The 18,317-nt window shown below is 43.8% G+C and overlaps 1 protein-coding gene across 1 annotated transcript in view; it reads right to left on the minus strand.

The window, feature by feature from the left end:
* Window positions 1-15,552, minus strand: part of KSR1 (kinase suppressor of ras 1) — a 71,774-nt gene extending 56,222 nt beyond the window's left edge. Inside the window, exon 1 of the mRNA XM_048519538.1 lies at window positions 15,425-15,552. The gene's annotated coding sequence lies outside the window, so the exon portion shown is untranslated. The remainder of the gene's footprint in view (window positions 1-15,424) is intronic.
* Window positions 15,553-18,317: the final 2,765 nt, after the last annotated feature.

The following is an 18,317-nucleotide window of genomic DNA, read 5'->3' on the forward strand; positions in this document are numbered from 1 at the left end:
AGGAGGAGGAGGAGTTTGGATTTATATCCCCCCTTTCTCTCCTGCAGGAGACTCAAAGGGGCTGACAATCTCCTTGCCCTTCCCCCCTCACAACAAACACCCTGTGAGGTAGGTGGGGCTGAGAGAGCTCCGAGAAGCTGTGACTAGCCCAAGGTCACCCAGCTGGCGTGTGTGGGAGTGCCCAGGCTAATCTGAATTCCCCAGAGAAGCCTCCACAGCTCAGGCGGCAGAGCTGGGAATCAAACCCGGTTCCTCCAGATTAGATACACGAGCTCTTAACCTCCTACGCCACTGCTGCCCCCACTCACAACCAACAGGATTTTATCCCAACAGTATCAAGAAGGCATTCTGGTTTGAGCAAATGGTATTATGATTAAAGGCATGGAGAATATTTCCAATGAGGAATGGTTAAAAAGACTAGGACTTTCCAGCTTAGAATAAAAAAATATTACAGGGAACATGACTGAGGATTATAAAATTATGCATGTGGCAAGGAAAGTTGATAGTGATCGATGTATTGTAGAAGCCCCACCTACCTCACAGGGTGTTTATTGTGAGTGGGGGAAGGGAAAGGAGTTTGTAAGCCCCTTTGAGTCCCCTATAGGAGAGAAAGGGGGGATATAAATCCAATTCTTCTTCTTCTTCATTACAATTTAAACTGTTCCACGACACTGGTCACATTCTCTCACTATGGCCAAAAGCAGCATGTCCGCTATTGTTCATTTCCATCACCAAAGTGGAAACCAATTTGTGCTAAGCAGTCATCCGTGTGTTCCAGGCCAAAGTGATTTCCCAGTTGTTATATAGGATACCAGTATGGACACAAGCGTTTGATACAGAGGTCAAACAAAAAAATCCATGCAATATTTCTTTGCCGCATCCTTGGTACCCCAAATTCAGTTGGGTACTTCACTTTATGCATTGACTTGGGTCAAAAACTTGTGGAATCTAGAGCTTGGATTACTTCTATCAAATTTTGGTTATACTTCCATTTTTTATCCCAACCCCATAGTCTAATACCATGTTGCTTACTGACTCATATCGCTCTATAAAGGGTTCAACATAAAATTAGCATTTATGTTAATTTTGACTTAGGCTCAGCCACTGACTTAGAAGCACTTTCCAGCTCTGGTGAAGCCTATTTATTCCAGATGATTAAAAAAAGAATCTGGGAAATTGAAAAATAGATATTAGATGCTGGGGCAAATAAGATTTGCTCCCCATATTCTCATGGTCTGTCTTGCTCACAGAGACTATGGCCCAGTATTTTACGAACTTGACAATCCCTTTTCAGCATCGAGTCTTCATGTAGGCCAGATTGAATATCTTCCTGTCTGCAATGGTTATTGGCAGATATTTGAATATTCCTCATGCAGAAAGACTTTCTGTTGCCAACTTAAACTATCATACACATTCTATTTCATACTCGGCTGCATTCTCACTTGATTGATCCCCTTCTCCCCAGTAAGACTGGATGATCAAAGAATTAAATTTCTTTTAGCTGAGTATAATCCTGAAGTTACAGTGAAAGTATTTTTTGGATTTTGGATTGGATACAGTGAAAGGATTTTGGATTGGACACAGTGAAAGGATTTTTTTGCACTTGTGTCTTCAAAAAGAGTTACAGGCTAAGGCCCCTTCCGCACAAGGCATTTTCAAACCACTTTCACAACTGTTTGCAAGTGGATTTTGCTATTCCGCACAGCTTCAAAGAGCACTGAAAGCAGTTTGAAAGTGCATTATTCTGCATGTGCGGAATGAGCCTAAGTGTGATGTCAATTAATTTCATGGCAATAAAATTATTTTATTTTATTTTTGAATGCCAATAAAGGTGTTGATTGTGACTAATAAGTTATGAACCAACAGCTATATAGATGTCCAGATTCAGCAAACTACCTTAAGTTATCCGGTTTAAAGTGAAAGGGGTCTGGAGTAGCCTTGCCATCCTCTAGCTGGGAGCTGGAGAGCTTGTGGAAATACAACTGATCTCCAGACTATGTAAATCATGTGTTTATTTACTAAAGCAGCAGTGGGTAGTGGCTAAGAGCAGTGGCTAAGAGCAAGTGCACTCTGATCTGGAGGAACCGGGTTTGACTCTGCCGCTTGAGTTGTGGAGGCTTATCTGGGGAATTCAGGTTAGCCTGTGCACTCCCACACATGCCAGCTGGGTGACCTTGGGCTAGTCAACAGCAAAAACACAATATCCTTGTCTGGCTCTAATACAAGATTAAAAACTCCATTTTAATGAAAATATTTAAAACATATATATCCTTCTGTCTCAGGCTCCGCTTTGTGTGTGATTGACCTTGGGCTAGTCACAGCTTTTCAGAGCTCTCTCAGCCCCACCCACCTCACAGGGTGTTTGTTGTGGGGGAGGGAAGGGCAAGGACAGGGACGTAGGTATAGATTTTTTATGGGGGGGTTCGGGGTGGGGCCACACCCCCAGCCGCCCCAGGGCATGGCCACACCTCCCCAAGCCCCGCCCCTGGCCTAGCGCTTATAAAAGCAGCTCTCTGAGGTCGAGGATGGCAGACTCCCCTGCCCTGCCCTGCCCTGCCCTCCCCCTCCGGGCTGAGGCATAGAGGGAAAATGGAGCCTGGTGCAAAATCTGAGTTTTGTGCCCCCACCCCCCGGGGCAGCCACTGTGATGCAGGAATCCACCCCCAAACAGCATCACTTTCAATGGTGTTTAAACTAGATCCACCTTAAAGGGAGAATCTGGGGTCCCTAGTTAAACAACATTGAAAGTGATGCTGTTTGGGGGTGGATTATCCCCCACCCTGAAACAGCATCACTTTCAATGTGGCGTAGTGGTTAAGAGCAGGTGCATTCTAATCTGGAGGAACCAGGTTTGATTCCATGCTCTGCCACTTGAGCTGTGGAGGCTTATCTGGGGAATTCAAATTAGCCTGTGCACTCCCACACACGCCAGCTGGATGACCTTGGGTGAGTCACAGCTTTTCAGAGCTCTCTCAGCCCCACCCATCTCACAGGGTGTTTGTTGTGAGGGAGCAAGGGCAAGGAGATTGTCAGCCCCTTTGAGTCTCCTACAGGAGAGAAAGGGGGGATATAAATCCAAACTCTTCTTCTAAACTGAGGACCTCAGATTCTCCCTTTAAATCCATGCCGAAGGGGGTGGATTTAAAAGGAGAATCTGGGGAAATTTGGGGGGTGCCTGCTGTCAGGGGTGCAATGGTTAAGCTAGAAGCACCAAACTTTCAGGGTATCTTTAGGAGTCTCTCCTAATGATACCACCCAGGTTTCATGAAGTTTGGTTCAGGGGGTCCAAAGTTATGGACCCTCAAATGTGTAGTCCCCATCTTCTATTAGTTCCCATTGGAAACAATGGAGGATGGGGCACCCCTTTTGGGAGTCCATAACTTTGGACCCCCTGAACCAAACCTCACCAAACCCGGGTAGTATCATCAGGAGTGTCCCCCAAACAATCCCTGAAAGCTTGGTGCTGCTAGCCCAAACAATGCGCCCCCTGCAGGCAAAAAAACAAAAAAGCACTAAAACGTTTTAAAAACCCACAAACGGGTGGGCGGAGCTTCGGACATGAATGGGAGGGTTTCAAACCCGAGAAACCCCCCCTTACCTACGTGCATGGGCAAGGAGACTGTAAGCCCCTTTGAGTCTCCTACAGGAGAGAAAGGGGGGATATAAAGCCAAATTACTACTACTACTACTACTACTACTACTACTCCTACTACTCCTTCTTCTTCAAGCATTTATTCCACTTCTCCTAATGGCTACTTTGGAAGATGGACTCCATAACATTACACCTTACCAAGGTCCCTTCCCTCTCTAAACCCCACTCTCCCAGACTTTACCCTCAAATCTCCAGGTATTGCTGAGCCATGAGCTGGCAGAGAAGGAGAAATGCCATCCACTTTCCGTTCTTCTTACATGCAAGAGCTGTGTGGGTTTCAAACTGGGCCTTTAAAAAGTGCACAGCTGTGAAAGAAACAGGATCACAGGCCAAAGATTTCTTCTGAGCTTATATGACTGACACCAGACTGAAAAATCACCAACAAAAATCAGGAGGGTCATGAGAGCTGTTTGATTTAACAACTGAGTGGGAATGAGATCATTCAAGGTAGGGTGGGCAAAAGAGGACAGGGACTGTCCAGAAACTGAACTGAAACACCCTGAACACCTTTGCAATGAGTCTCGAAAGTGCCAGGAGATGAGGCGAGCAGGGCTTGTGGGGGAGACATAACAACACGAGTTACTTTTGGAACTGCAGCCAAGAGTCTTATCAGTGCAGTCTGGCCTATCTGTTAAGTGCTAGAAAAAACCCAGCAGAATCCCCATTTTGTTCTGCCATCTTCACATAATCTGGAGTCTGATTCAGATTCCGGAACATGCTGCTGACTTTCACTAATAGGCTGGCTGGCTCCCAGGACTGAGAGGACACCTGCCGCCATTTAAAAAAACGGGACAGAAGGGCTCGTGTCAGAAAAACATTGCTAAGACAGTTTTATCTTCAAGACCCAGCTTGTCAATGAGTGTGTGCGCGTGTGTGCGTGCGTGCGTGCATGCGTGTGCGCCAGCATTTGTGCTCCTACAAGCTGCCTTCTCCTTCCTCTCACCTTTATTTATTATTTTCCATTTGTCTCATTGAGGAGGAGGAGGAGGAGGAGGAGGAGGAGGAGGAGGAGGAGGAGGAGGAGGAGGAGGAGGAGAAGAAGAAGAAGAAGAGGAGGAGGAGGAGGAGTTTGGCTTTATATCCCCCCTTTCTCTCCTACAGGAGACTCAAAGGCTGAGAGAGCTCCGAGAAGCTGTGACTAGCCCAAGGTCACCCAGCTGGCATGTGTGGGAGTGTACAGGCTAATCTGAATCCCCCAGATAAGCCTCCACAGCTCAGGCGGCAGAGCTGGGAATCAAACCCGGTTCCTCCAGATTAGATATATGAGCTCTTAACCTCCTACGCCACTGCTGCAGAAGATAACGTCCAACCATGCATGGATCCATCACTAGTTTGAGTTGTGCCACTTCTAACTGTAGGTGGGGATTCATGTGACTGAACGCTCCTCCCTACAGAAAATTTATTGTGCTTAAAAAATCAGGATGTCAGAGAAGTCCTGTGGGCTATACTTGTTGTTCTTGACATACTTCTTGACCTTTCTAGGAGAAGGGGTTTTTTAAAAAAAAAAATATTAAGAAGCAGTCAGCCGTGTCAGTTCCGATTTGTAAAGCAAGAACTAGGCCCAAGATTTCCCCTGTCTCCCTGCCCGAGGAATTTAATTTTAGAATGAACGCTGGAGCAGCAAGTTGTAGGGGGGAAAAGTATAAGCACAGAAAAGGAGATTATAGTTCAACAATCCCCACGACCTTGACGAGGAAGAGCTCAGACAGGATTTCTAACCCCACTACAAGTCCTCATGACATGTAAAGCACACGCACAGAGACACACACAGGCTAAGCCCAGTGAGGAGGTGAAAGGAGGGTGCAGCAACATTAAGAGGCTTTCGGCAAATGGCCACTTCTGCATTGTACATATGTGGCGGCTTAATATTAAAAAGAACAGTCAGCCAGATCCAAGAAAAATTGGCCTTTATTCAGCAGGACAACACCCAGTCAACACACCCAAGACACCACTCGCCACCAGCAAGAACCAAAGGTCATCTCTTCTGAACCAAAATACGAACACACTTAATTAACAGATCTTATTCCTGGGAGGGTTTGGCTGAGAGTTACACCAGAAATCCCAGTTTGTTGGGTATAATTTATATACAAAAACGTGATACTACTGCGGAACATGTTCCTCCTTCATAAACTTGATGAAGTAGCTGATGTAGCCACTCAGGACAAGAACTACAGCACTGGAATATTACTCTCTGAGTGCATCCCAAACCGTGACACCTCTGTATGAGATTACAAGCATTTCATGTAGTTGCTCAATGGAAGATCTTCCTCCTTGACACAGATCTTATCCTGGACAGTGGCTTCAGCGCCACTTTGATGTGTTTACATTAAGTCTCTCTCATGTTGTCTGATATGTTGCATAAAGAGTATTGCGCCACTATTGCAGTTTACAGGTTATTACATTTCACTGTACACTTCAATGCTTAAGCAGTTGCCTTTAACAGCCAGGGTGCAGTGGTTGTTCTATTCTGCTTCTGCTGTTACACTTGACTCACATCATTCTTTTTGTGTGTGGATCTCTTTCGTGGGGCAGCCAGTTTCCACAGTGGACAAAAAGCTTAGGAAGACTAAGGTTCAAATCCCAACGAAGACAATTTTTCTCTTGAACAACTCTCTGAGCCTCAGTCACACCTGAGATTAACACGTGGTTGGCAGTTCTGTACTGACAAACACAAAGAGCTTCTGGGGAGGGAAGAGAGAAGATGAGCGAAAACAAGCAAACTTTCAATTGGACCCTGCAAAAGAACGGGGCAGAGAAAGAATATTAACACACTGCCTAATACAAAGTTTGGACTGCGTGTAAATTGGCCCTGGGTGACAGGCACGGCCCACAAGAATCGGGATACAAATCCCAATGTAAGGTAATCTTGGGCCAGTCATACTGTTCCCCTCCCTACTTGGCAAGGCTGTTTCAATCATACACGGCAATAGTCCGCATATACACAGTCTTGAGCACCTCAGAAGATGAACAGATAGCCTAGAAGACAGAAAAGGACTGATTCTAGCCAATGAAATTTTGTGAACTGGAGTTTTGTAAGGAGACACTCTCAGACGAAAGATCTTCTGCAGCAATCAGAATTAATTAGGTCCAGGTTCTTGTGGTATAAGCTATATTTGTTTAACCTGATTTTACCTTTGAGTAAAGCCCTTAGCAAAGTTCTAGTGTTATCAGCTATCTGAAAGCTCCACAAACATTCTAATTTAATCATAGCAATCCATCAAAGGCGATCTATAAATATTCCCATTTTAACAACTTTAGATTGTGGGCTGATAGATTCACTCAGAATCACAGGCAACCCCACACATAAGCGGAGGTCGAAAAACAGCACATTGTAAGATGAAATCCAACCAATCACGCATGATAGAGATCAAGTAAGAGTGAAGATTCTAGTGGTCACACCAAGACTCAAAAAGCCAGGGCACTAAGAAGGCAGGGAATTCAATGCTCACGTTCATGCTTCAGCTCTAAGCAGCGTCCTTCTGGCTTTAGATTTGCACACATGCACAAACATAAACAACTTTTAAAAGTATTAAAAGCATTACACTTTGTGCCCCCCATCACAGCAGTCTTGCATCAACAATCAATTCCATAGCAGAACGCACAGAAATCTTCCCGTCAGTTGTGGACGCTACATTTTGAAGTCCTTCATGGGGAACCACATTAAGGTCTTCGTAAACTTCTCAAACCAGGCTGTGGTGATACAGCAGAGACTGCACCATTCGTCACCAGACACATCTCAGTGGCTTGCTGCTGACCCCTTGAACAGAGACTGAGTCCAGGTCTTTCTGGTCAATGTCTGGTACTCTAGCTGCTACACTGGCTCTTTCCCAGAGGATTTTCACAATCTCATGAAGGGGATCCATAGATGGTGGACAATAATTAGATGGCTTGATGGAGGATTCTCTGTCCAGATGCGTTTCTAGAGAGCATTCTAGGTACACACACCACTCAATCAAGATATTCCAGGAATTATTGGAGTTCCTTGGAAGCTCATTAGTGATTACTTAATGGGGAGATCAGTTCTGGCAGATGAGCTTTTCAGGAAGACAGCTTGCTCATGACTGCCGGTCGTCTTCTGCAACTACACATTGGAGCTGGATGTGTTCACGCAGGGCAACAGTGAATCTTCCGCCAAATGTGGGTTTCCATCACAGACAAAAAGGGATGGTGAGGATTCCCTGCTTTGCATTCACTTCCAGTTTGGAAGCAAAGGCAAAGAAAAACCATCTGTGTGAAAGAAGCCATGAAAAGGCTGCTAGATCTGAAAGTCATCCAGGGCATTTGCATCTCCTTTGGAAGTAACACCTTGCATTTTTACACAGACAGCAAAAACAATGAGGGCTAGAAACCTTCTTTAAAAAATAGTATGCAAGACCTGCCAAGCCCAAAAGACATACTTAGTGCAAAGGTCCACCTCCACGTATTCTGCCATCCCCACTCCAAGGATACCAAAAGAACATCCCCAAGATGATGCTAAAGTATCCTATGACAGGAGCACTAATTAGGTCAGAATAAAAGCTGGTGTAAACACACAAGTCTTGGAAGGATCCTCTCTCGGATGCCTCGCTGTCAGCAAAGCTTCTAATCCCCTTATGTAATTGATTCGCTCCTCTCCAACATCTGTTTTTTTTATTTATTTATTTATTTATTTTATTTATTAAACTTTTATACCGCCCCATCCTCTAGGGGCTCTGTTTTTGCCTTGTCAGCAGGCGCCCACCCAACAAGTTAAGCAGCAGCATTTTAGGATCTTCTGGGGACAAACCCACCTTGGAAGGGTAAGAAGTGGGTCAAGCAGACTTTGTCAAGAGCTGGAAGGAAGGAGTTAAAATCTGTGTGATTATGCCAATATAGGCCTCTGTGTTTGTGTGTGTGTGTGTGCGCGCGCGAATGTACATAAAATCTGTGTGAGACTAGAAACACCCTGCTAGCATGTCAAATCTGTGCACAACACGGGCAGGACAGCACACACATCACAATCCCAAGAAAGCCCCCCAAAAGCTGCAAAAAGTGGCAGCGGCCTACAGAAATCAGTTCCTTTAACACCACACAAAAATCAAGTATTTAGCCCAAGGATCAGCAGCCTTTTACAATTACAGAGTCAAACTATAGCAAAATTCAGAATAAGAGATCAACAAAGAGCTAGTTTTAAAAGACTAATTTGCATGTTAACATTGCTGATACTGAATGTTGATTAATAATCCCATAAAATTTATTCAGTCCAGACACTAGTTGTTTTTGAGCCCTGTATTTGAAAAAGTCCAACACAAAGTCTCAATAAGTGACAAATATATACAGGAACACCTAACCATTTTAGTGAACTGGCAAAAATCAGTACATGGTTCACACCTGGATTCCCGGCAATTGTTCTCTCATTGTGACAAATAGACGGGAAAAACTTGCAGAGCCTTTAAGATGCAGCTCTCCCTGAGGCAGGAATGTAACTGGAGATCAAGATGGGCAACCAAGTTCACAGGAAGTGACAGATTTGAAGTTCCTGCCTCCCTGAGAACGAGTTGGAAAACACCAATCAAGATGTCCTTCGCCTCCAGTAGAACTTTCTTTTTTAAAAGCCATACAAGGTCCCATATAGCTCTAATACATGGCTCTAGAGCCAAAGGTTGCAGACTCCTGCTCCAGCCCATATGAAGGCAAAACGCGCTTGTGAGGGATTCTAACACTTTTGAGCCTGTGGGCACATTTGGAACTTTGAGGGGTGGTGGTGAGCACCACCTTAAAATGGCTTCCACAGGAGGAGGAGTCAGACCAAAATGGCTGTCACATGAGGTGAAAGTGAACGGAATACTCCCTTAGCCTGTGAAGAAAGAAAGCCTGACAGAGAAATGGAACCGCACATTCACCAGGGAAATCCCAGGAATCCACCAATCTGCCTGAACTTGCAGTGGTAAATGTTTTATTTGAGCGAGGGCAGCCAATAACATGGTCTGACTTACAGTGGACTCTCTCCAATTTCTGAAATGTTCAGCAGGCACCAAGGGATGTTCTGAAAGGAGCCATGATTGCCACAGACACTACACTGGAGAATCTTGGTGTTTGCAATGCCTGAATCCACAAGAAGAGACCTGCCCAGTAAGATTTCCCCTCTTCACAGGTCAGAACTTCAGAACATATTGCTAAAATTTTCAGTATTTAATTTTCATAAGTATAAAGAGATTTATTAAAAAAGACATTTGGAGATGTTTGGCATGAAAAACCCCCACCTCTTAGTAAAATGAAATCGAAGATCTCTGTCACAGTTTTATACCACCTTCTTTCAAAGAGGCATTCATGGTTCTCTCCTCCATTCTACCCTCACAACAACACTGTGTGGAAGGTTAGTGGCATGGAAGGTGACCATGTCAACATCACCCAGTGAACAGTGTGGGGGATTCAAATCTGGTCTAAACCACTACACCACCTGACAGGTGAACAGCAACAGGTATTCACTGGCAGTTTAGCAGTGTAGAGCACACAGCTCAGAAGAGTGGAATTTTACCCCATGTCTGCATTCTACAAGAAGTCTAAGAAAACACCTGTGCTTAAAACTCCTCCCCATCTACATGTGCTCCACGTACAATCCTGCTAGGCTGAGCTTTGCCTTCTACATTCACACCTTTGGAACAAGACCAAGGATGAACTGAAGAGATATTGGAGTTTCCCTCAACTCCTCCCAACTGAGCACTGTGCAGCTGTGTCTGATGCTGATGCAGGAAAGATTTAAGTATGCTAAAGGGCAAGCAAATGAAAAGGCCAACCACAAAAGGTAAAGGCCACCCACTACAGATGCAAAGATCCCTGTTTCAAAAGGTTAGGAGATTAGGAGACACTGACAAGTAGTCAAGACAAGTCAAAGTGTACTTGTGTCTAGCCAAAGGCTGTTACAAAATAAGCGCAGTAAGAACAACAGAACATTAAAATTAAAATGAAACAATAAAATGAGCATTTCACAAAATGTTAAAGAGAGACAAATCACCAGTTAACTACCGTATATACTTGTGTATAAGTTGACCCGAATAGAAGTCGAGGCACCTAATTTTACCACAAAAAACTGGGAAAACTTATTGACTCGATTATAAGTCTAAGATGGGAAATGCAGCAGCTACTGGTAAATTTCAAAAATAAAAAGAGATAGCAATAAAATTACATTAATTGAGGCATCAGTAGGTTAAATGTTTTTGAATATTTATTTCAAAGAAAAACAGAAAACTAGCTCTGTAAGTGGAAAAGAGAGTCAACAAGAACAATACGGTCTCAACAATAACTTTAAAAGTACAAAAACCTTAGCTCAATCAGCAACCAGGCTAAAACCAAGCTAAAACACAAGAGTTAAAATCCTTCAAAACTGGATTCCTCATCATCATCTGTATGTCCAAATGTAACCCAACTTAGATTTTAAGAGGGATATTATCAGAAATGGAAAAGGGGTTCAAGTCTTTGACAGTGTGATCCTATCTTGTGATTCTTAACATTCACCAGACTTACAACAAAAGAAACTTTAAATCTGTTTTCTGTTTCATAAACAATAGTGTGCAGTATAACAATGAAATATGGCAAACAAATACAGAAACAATAATCAACGTATAATAGTTCTGGCCTGCTATGCAAAACAGACTAGCAGGGTCTCAGTTCTTTACAGTTCTCTCTAACTGTGTCTGGCACTGTTGATCTTTGCTGAGCCCTCTCTCCTTATTGTTAAGCCTTCAAGGTTAGCCCTGAACGATGCAAAAACAGTTCATAACAACTAAACTCCAGCTACAGGCCTCTTAACTATTCTGAGGAAAATAATATTTATATAGCACCCATTATAACATTTTATAACAGGAAACCAAAATACAAACTAATAGTCAATCAATATAAACACAATATCCCCTTCTCAACAATTAATACAAACATTCTCATACCTGAAATATGCAAATACAGTTCATAACAACTGAACTTCTCTTAATTCTGAGGAAATGGAGCCTTTTCTTCCTTATATGGAAAATCTGAGTTCTTTAGCTCCCCCTAATGGACTCTGGGTTACACAAACAGACCTTCAGCTACAGCGCATACAGTTGTATATAAATACCGTATATAGAATATAAGACCCAAAAGGGGGGCTTTTTCAGCATTAAAAATGGGCTGAAAAAGTCGACTTATACACGAGTATATACGGTAATCCATCCACACTAATACATTCTATAGACTTGCTTTCTTTGCAATCTCATGAGCCCTTATTATTTTTGCCGCACAAGCAAACAAGACATTCTGTACATAACATAAGAATCAGCGTTTGATCGTAAAAATACCATCTTTTCAAGGTTGCGTTGCCAGTTTAAACCTCTCAGTGGTCCATCAAGAAATCTGGCCCTGGGTTCCGCATGCAGTGGACAAGATACACCATAATGTGGCAGACCCTCCATGGCAGACTCTCCACAAAGACAACGCTGCTGTTCCTTTGGCAGTTTATTATACTTTCCAGAGAGTGAGACCACTGGCCTGGTTTGGAAGTGCAAAGCGATAAATTCTGGAATAGTAAGATCAGCTAAATAGGGTGTTCTGAATCGCTGAAGCCATGATGAAAATTGGGGTTGTAGCATTGTTGTTCTGCTGATTAAACTACCCAAGCTGTACACCCAGACCTTTAGTGCACCACTGTCGCTTGAGTTATTCAATAAATTGTCAGGCATTGAATAACAAATTAGGATGTTATTTAAGAAACCGGAGCGTGACCAAAGATTGGAAGATTGTACACAGAGGACATTTGGTTTGGAATTTCTACGTCGTTTCCGAAGTTTTAGAATGGCTGGATGAGCACGGGACCTAATTGAGGGCAAGCCAGTTTCTGTTCTCCCTCAGGAAGGGCTAAGATGCATCTCAAAAAGAAAATTTTGGACCATTTCTAATTTGGTTAGAGTGGCATCCTACCAGCCCCACACTTCAGCAGCATATAAAAGATGGGGAGCAACCTTGCTTTTATGCAGTTTCAAGGCTGAGTCAGTGAGGGGATAACCCTTGGAGTAGAAAAATCCAAGCGAAGTCCCCACTAACCTTTGTGCAGAGGCCTTAACAGAAGCTAGTTGTATATTCCAATTTAGGGTCTCACTCAAAGTGACACCCAGGTTACTTAAAGGAGATACACTGCTTAACTGGATTTCCACGAATGCTCCAGGTGGATTGTTTTGGCCTTTTTAAAAAAACAATCACTTTTGGGTTTTGCATAGTTAATATTAAGAGCCTCCTCCTCTTTACAGTATGTACCTAAGTGTTGCAGCAGCTTTCTTAATCCTATTTTAGTAAAAGAAATTAAAGCCATATCATCCACATATAATAAGACTGAAAAATTTTGTTGGCCAAGAGAAGGTGGAAAAAATTGTAGACCAGAAAGTCTTTCTACAATGTCATTAGACAGATTGAATAACAGGAGGGCCAACATACATCCCTGTTTTACTCTTACTGGTATTGATTTTATTGGTTATGGACCCTGATGTATCTACCCTAATCTGAATAGAAGTTCCTGTGTGCAGCTCCCATAATAAGAACAATAATCTCTTATCAATGTTAGTTCCAGCTAACTTATTTTATTTATTTACAATTCAATTTATATCCTGCCCTCCCCCACAGGGCTCAGGGCAGTGAACAATAAAACAATAAAAACAGCCAATAAAAACAGCCAATACAATAGAACAAGAGCAGCAACAGATGGCAAAAACCACCCCCCTTCCGTACCCACAGGAGGCCAAGCTGGTAATGTGGGAATCAGATACAGCAGTCAACCCGGCTGGCCAGATGGAGATGCCTGGCGGAACAGCTCCGTCTTGCAGGCCTTGTGGAAACTTTGCAAATCCAGCAAGGCCCTGCTCTCCCTAGGGAGCTTGTTCCACCAGGTAGGGGTCAGGGCCATAAAACCCCTGGCCCTTGTGGAGGCCAGCCGGATGTCTTAGACCACATGCGGTCCCTATCTATGGAGTCAAATGCTGTGGCCAGATTGACGAATGCTACATAAAGCATTTATACCCCAATGGGCCAACTGGTGGAGAGCTGGTCAATTACTTCCTGTGCTAAGCCCTCTTCTAAATCCATCCTATTGAGGATGGATCTCCTGGTTCTCATTCGTCCAGTCTACTAACTTGTTCAATAAATACTTGCTATATAATTTAGCTGAACTATCTAACAGGCTAATTGATCTGCAATTGTGGGGATCTGTTCTAGCCCCCTTTTTTATAAATGGGGATGACGATGCTCAGTTTCCATCCACCCGAATCATTTATTTGAGAAAAAGCCTTGCTAACCCTGGGATCCACCATTCTGAAAAAAGTTTTAAATAATTCTGATGAAATCAAGTCTTCTCCAGGAGTTTTCCCTGTGGGGAAAGCCTTTATTATACTCCGATCTCACTCTCCAACACTGGAGACCAAAGCGAGAGACCTCCTAAAGTGTCGCAAAAGCTAAACTGTGTAGGGGTTGAAGTCAATGGAGATGAAAATAAACCAAAAACCTTACTGAAATGTTCAAACCATACTCTACCTGGGATTTGAGCTTCCAATTGATCATGAGAGCTACTTGAACCACTATGAACGAGTTCTTGGAAGTGGGATTCATTCTTTGTATTGACTGCTGTTTCCAGTTCATTCCATAGACTTTTTGCATTATTAATTTTCTTTTGTTTTAGAAGATTCTTATATTGTGATCATGAATGTAAAAGCAGAGGCATCAGGGCATGTCATCATTACGTCTCACCTGTCTCATGCAAGAGGTCCATTTTTTCATTGTTTTGCATTCCGAATCATACCAACCATTTCTTTCAAATGGAGTAGCTCTCATTATTCTGTTATTGGAAAGCATAGGTTTAAAGTTCCAGGAGCAGCAGTGGCGTAGGAGGTTAAGAGCTCGTGGATCTAATCTGGAGGAACCAGGTTTGATTCCCAGCTCTGCCGCTTGAGCTGTGGAGTTGGGGAATCTGGGGAATTCAGATTAGCCTGTACACTCCCACACACGCCAGCTGGGTGACCTTGGGCTAGTCACAGCTTCTCGGAGCTCTCTCAGCCCCACCTACCTCACAAGGTGTTTGTTGTGAGGGGGGAAGGGCAAGGAGATTGTCAGCCCCTTTGAGTCTCCTGCAGGAGAGAAAGGGGGTATATAAATCCAAACTCCTCCTCCTCCTCCTCCTCCTCCTCCTCCTCCTCCTCCTCCTCCTCCTCCTCCTCCTCTTCTTCTTCTTCTTCTTCTTCTTCTTCTTCTTGCTTCATAATGTTTAATAGAATCATTACTGGGATGTAGTTAAACTGGGTGGCGAAACTCCAATTCTGGGGACATAAAAACTCACTGACAAATACTTTAGTTTAAAAGGCCAACGGGAGTTTTGACTCTTGAAATTTCATACCCTGAAGATCTTGTTAGTCTCTAAGGACTAAAATGTAGGTGTTCAGATTGACCCGGCTACCCTCTGAAACTGTCTTCCTTTTAAAAGTAGATGTTTCAGTTCTATCTGTCAATTTTTCTTTACTGCAATACCCTCACCCAGCCTCAGCCCACAATGTTGGGTGCCCAAGAAGTCACAAAATAAGGCCTGCTCCCAGGAACCCGCATTTCACACGTCCCAGAACTGGGCCCAGGTGCCAAGACGGCCTTCCGGAGTAGAGATGCAGTGGAACCCGTTGGCACGTCAACCCCAGACTAGCTCATGGAGGAGTTCAGATCTGTTTGTTTTTCTAATCCAATGGCATTGCTTCCATTATGAAAGGCAATATACAAAATGCTGTGAACAAAACAGGACTAAAACCAAGCACTTACTTGGACGCAATGTAAACTCTCCCACAAATAAACAAGGAGGAGCAACCAAAGAATCCACCAGCTTGAGGCACTCTCAAGACTTTCCAGAAAATCCAAGCATTGCTGGAGTGCTTTGCCAACCACCGATGTCCGCTTGTGGGACGCGACCTCACCAAAAGAGCTCCCAGCTACGGAATGCTAAAAACAGACTGCTGAACTTGATTGACTGGAACCTCTGCTCCGGAAGAGCCGGGCGAGCTCCAACATGTCTTGAAGAGAAGCAGCTCTCAAAACTAGTTTGAAATCTGCCACAAAAAAGCAAGTAGGAAAGCAAAAGGAGGGAGAGGTGCTTTCCTTCAGGAATGGTTTGGTTTTTATTTTTAACAAGAAATCTCCAATAGATACTTTATTTTATTTTAGACCTACTCCACCCCACCCCCACCCCACTCACAATATTCAATCAACAATCAATCAGCAAGGAGAAAACATAGGAAATCTTAAAATACAATTCTTACTCTTCTTTTGACACAAAATATTTCCACCCTGCTTTATCTCGTCAAAATCAAGGAAAGGGACAAGGGCAGACGTCACAAGCATCTTGCAGCAAGTTAGAACCAACACCTAAGAAGAACACACAGTTTCAACACAATGCCAAAATATGCATAGCAGAAGCATCGGAAACAATTCTGCCTTCCCACTCTTGTGTCCCCCCAGGGGAAACTCCAAATTCAGTCTTTCTGTGACTACAGAAAAATCTCACTACTAGAGCCTACTTTTTCAACTTCCTCGATTTAATCAGGTACAATATCCATGGATTTCAGCTGGCCCTAATTTTTTCCTGCCTGTCCCATGGGGAAATCAGGGCCCCGAAATACTGCCTTAATTTTAGCCTTTTGGAGAGCTGTTGGGGGTGCCATTTAAAAAAAACCTGGAATTGTGTTTTTAATTGTTACTGTCAAGGTTTAGCTCCCTCCCCAAAATTTCTACTGCTAAGAGTGGAGGTGGTAGATGCAACTCACCTTCGCCCTTCCACACCCATCCAGGTGCTTGCAAGGCCTCGCACACCAAGGGGCCACATTCAGTCTGGTCCTTTTGCCCGCTCCACATGTTGTGTGTCAAGTGGATTCCCCCTCCCCCTCCTGCACACACAAACTCATCACTGTAAGATTTCGTACACCGCAACCAAGTAATTAACAGAAAAAAGCTAATTACACTGAAAAGGGGGATCTGAGGATCTGCAAATTAGTTTTTAAAGTCAGCATGAGTGTAAGAATGTGTGATGTTTCACATTCAGGTGGTGCTGGAAGAACACTCTGAAAAAACAGGACATATGCTATTATATACTGAGCAGATCAACTATGAGGGTGGTACACCCTCTCCAGAGGTCCCTGGACTGAGGCAGGTCAGCGCTGCTGCTGCTGCTGGATCTGACAGCAGCGTTCAACCTGGTCAGTCAAGACTGCTGGCACCCTACCCGGTCCAAACCAACCTGCAATGATCCATGTAATGGTCACCTCTAGATTAGACAACTGCAACTCACTCTACACGTGGCTACCCTTGTACCTGCTCCAGAATTTCCAGCTGGTGCAAAATGCAGCAGCGCGGGTCCTTACCGGGACCATGTGATGGGCATATATTCAACCTGTGCTCTGCCAGCTACGTTGGCTTCAGGTGGAGTACCAAATCAGGTTCAAAGTTTTGGTGCTTATCTTCAAAACCCTAAATGGTTTGCGGGACTGCCTCCCCCCGTATGTCCCCTGAATGGGGCTGCGATCAGCAAACAACAACTTACTGGGGATCCCTGTCCCAAAAGCTGCCCAGCTGGCCTAGGCCAAAGCCAGAGTATTTTTGGCCCCGGCCCCTACCTGCTGGAACGGTCTGCCTGATGAGAACCAGGCCTGACGGGACAGGACACGATTCTGCAGGGCCTGCAGGACAGAGCTGTTCTACCAGGCTTACGGATGAGGCAGCTCTGGCTGTTCCATCTTAACAGCCTCCCTCTCACTTTCAGGGGTTTTTTTAACGTTGCATTTTAATGGTTTGTGTTTTCATCAACATTGGAGGCTTTTATGGGACTGGGATATAATATTTTTAAACTCTGTATTTAAATGTTGGAAACCTCCCCGAGCCCACAAAAGGAAGGGTGACATGTAACTGGAATGAAATAAGGTATGGAGATACCTTAACGAACCCACGCGCAAGGAGAGCCCTTACCATTGCGCGTTTTAATGTTATGCCCTCTGCCCTATTAAAGGGTAGGTTCAGCAATTTAGATAAATCCGCAAGGTTATGCAGTTGCAAATTTAAAGTGGTTGAAACCCTGACTCACCAACTCTTGAACTGCACCAGATTCGATAACATCAGATCTAAATATACCAACTTACATTTTTATTTCCAATCTGGGCTGCCTGATCAGACTAGGTTATCTCTATTGTTAAACAACTCGGACCCCGGTCTTTGTGAAGAGATCGCCAATTTCATTGCGGAGATAGCTGAGAGTTTGCAGTAGAATGTATTTGTTGTGCTCCCCATGGGGCCTTTTATCTATTATGTATTCATGCAATTGTTCCCGATTTATGTAACTCTTTCTGACTATGCCAATAAAGGCTTATGTATGTATGTATGAATGAAATAAGTAAGCAATGACTATAGCCACATCAGCTCTCCAGATGGGTCTATCACACCTGTAGCCCACCTCATAACCCAACTTACAGGTATAACCCCAAGGTTTCCACCTTCACCCCTTCCTTTCAATGCGGCTCCCACTGGCACAGAAAACATTCAGACTACATGATGAATCCACACAAATGGCTCATACCAGACCAAAACGATGATCAACGAATGCCTCCGCACACGGAGTTTAATGAAAAGCCAAAACTGATTTGGGAAAAGTGAATGCTGAATGTTAATTTTT

This window comes from Sphaerodactylus townsendi, linkage group LG16, assembly GCF_021028975.2.
Source record: "Sphaerodactylus townsendi isolate TG3544 linkage group LG16, MPM_Stown_v2.3, whole genome shotgun sequence".
Taxonomy (NCBI): domain Eukaryota; kingdom Metazoa; phylum Chordata; class Lepidosauria; order Squamata; family Sphaerodactylidae; genus Sphaerodactylus; species Sphaerodactylus townsendi.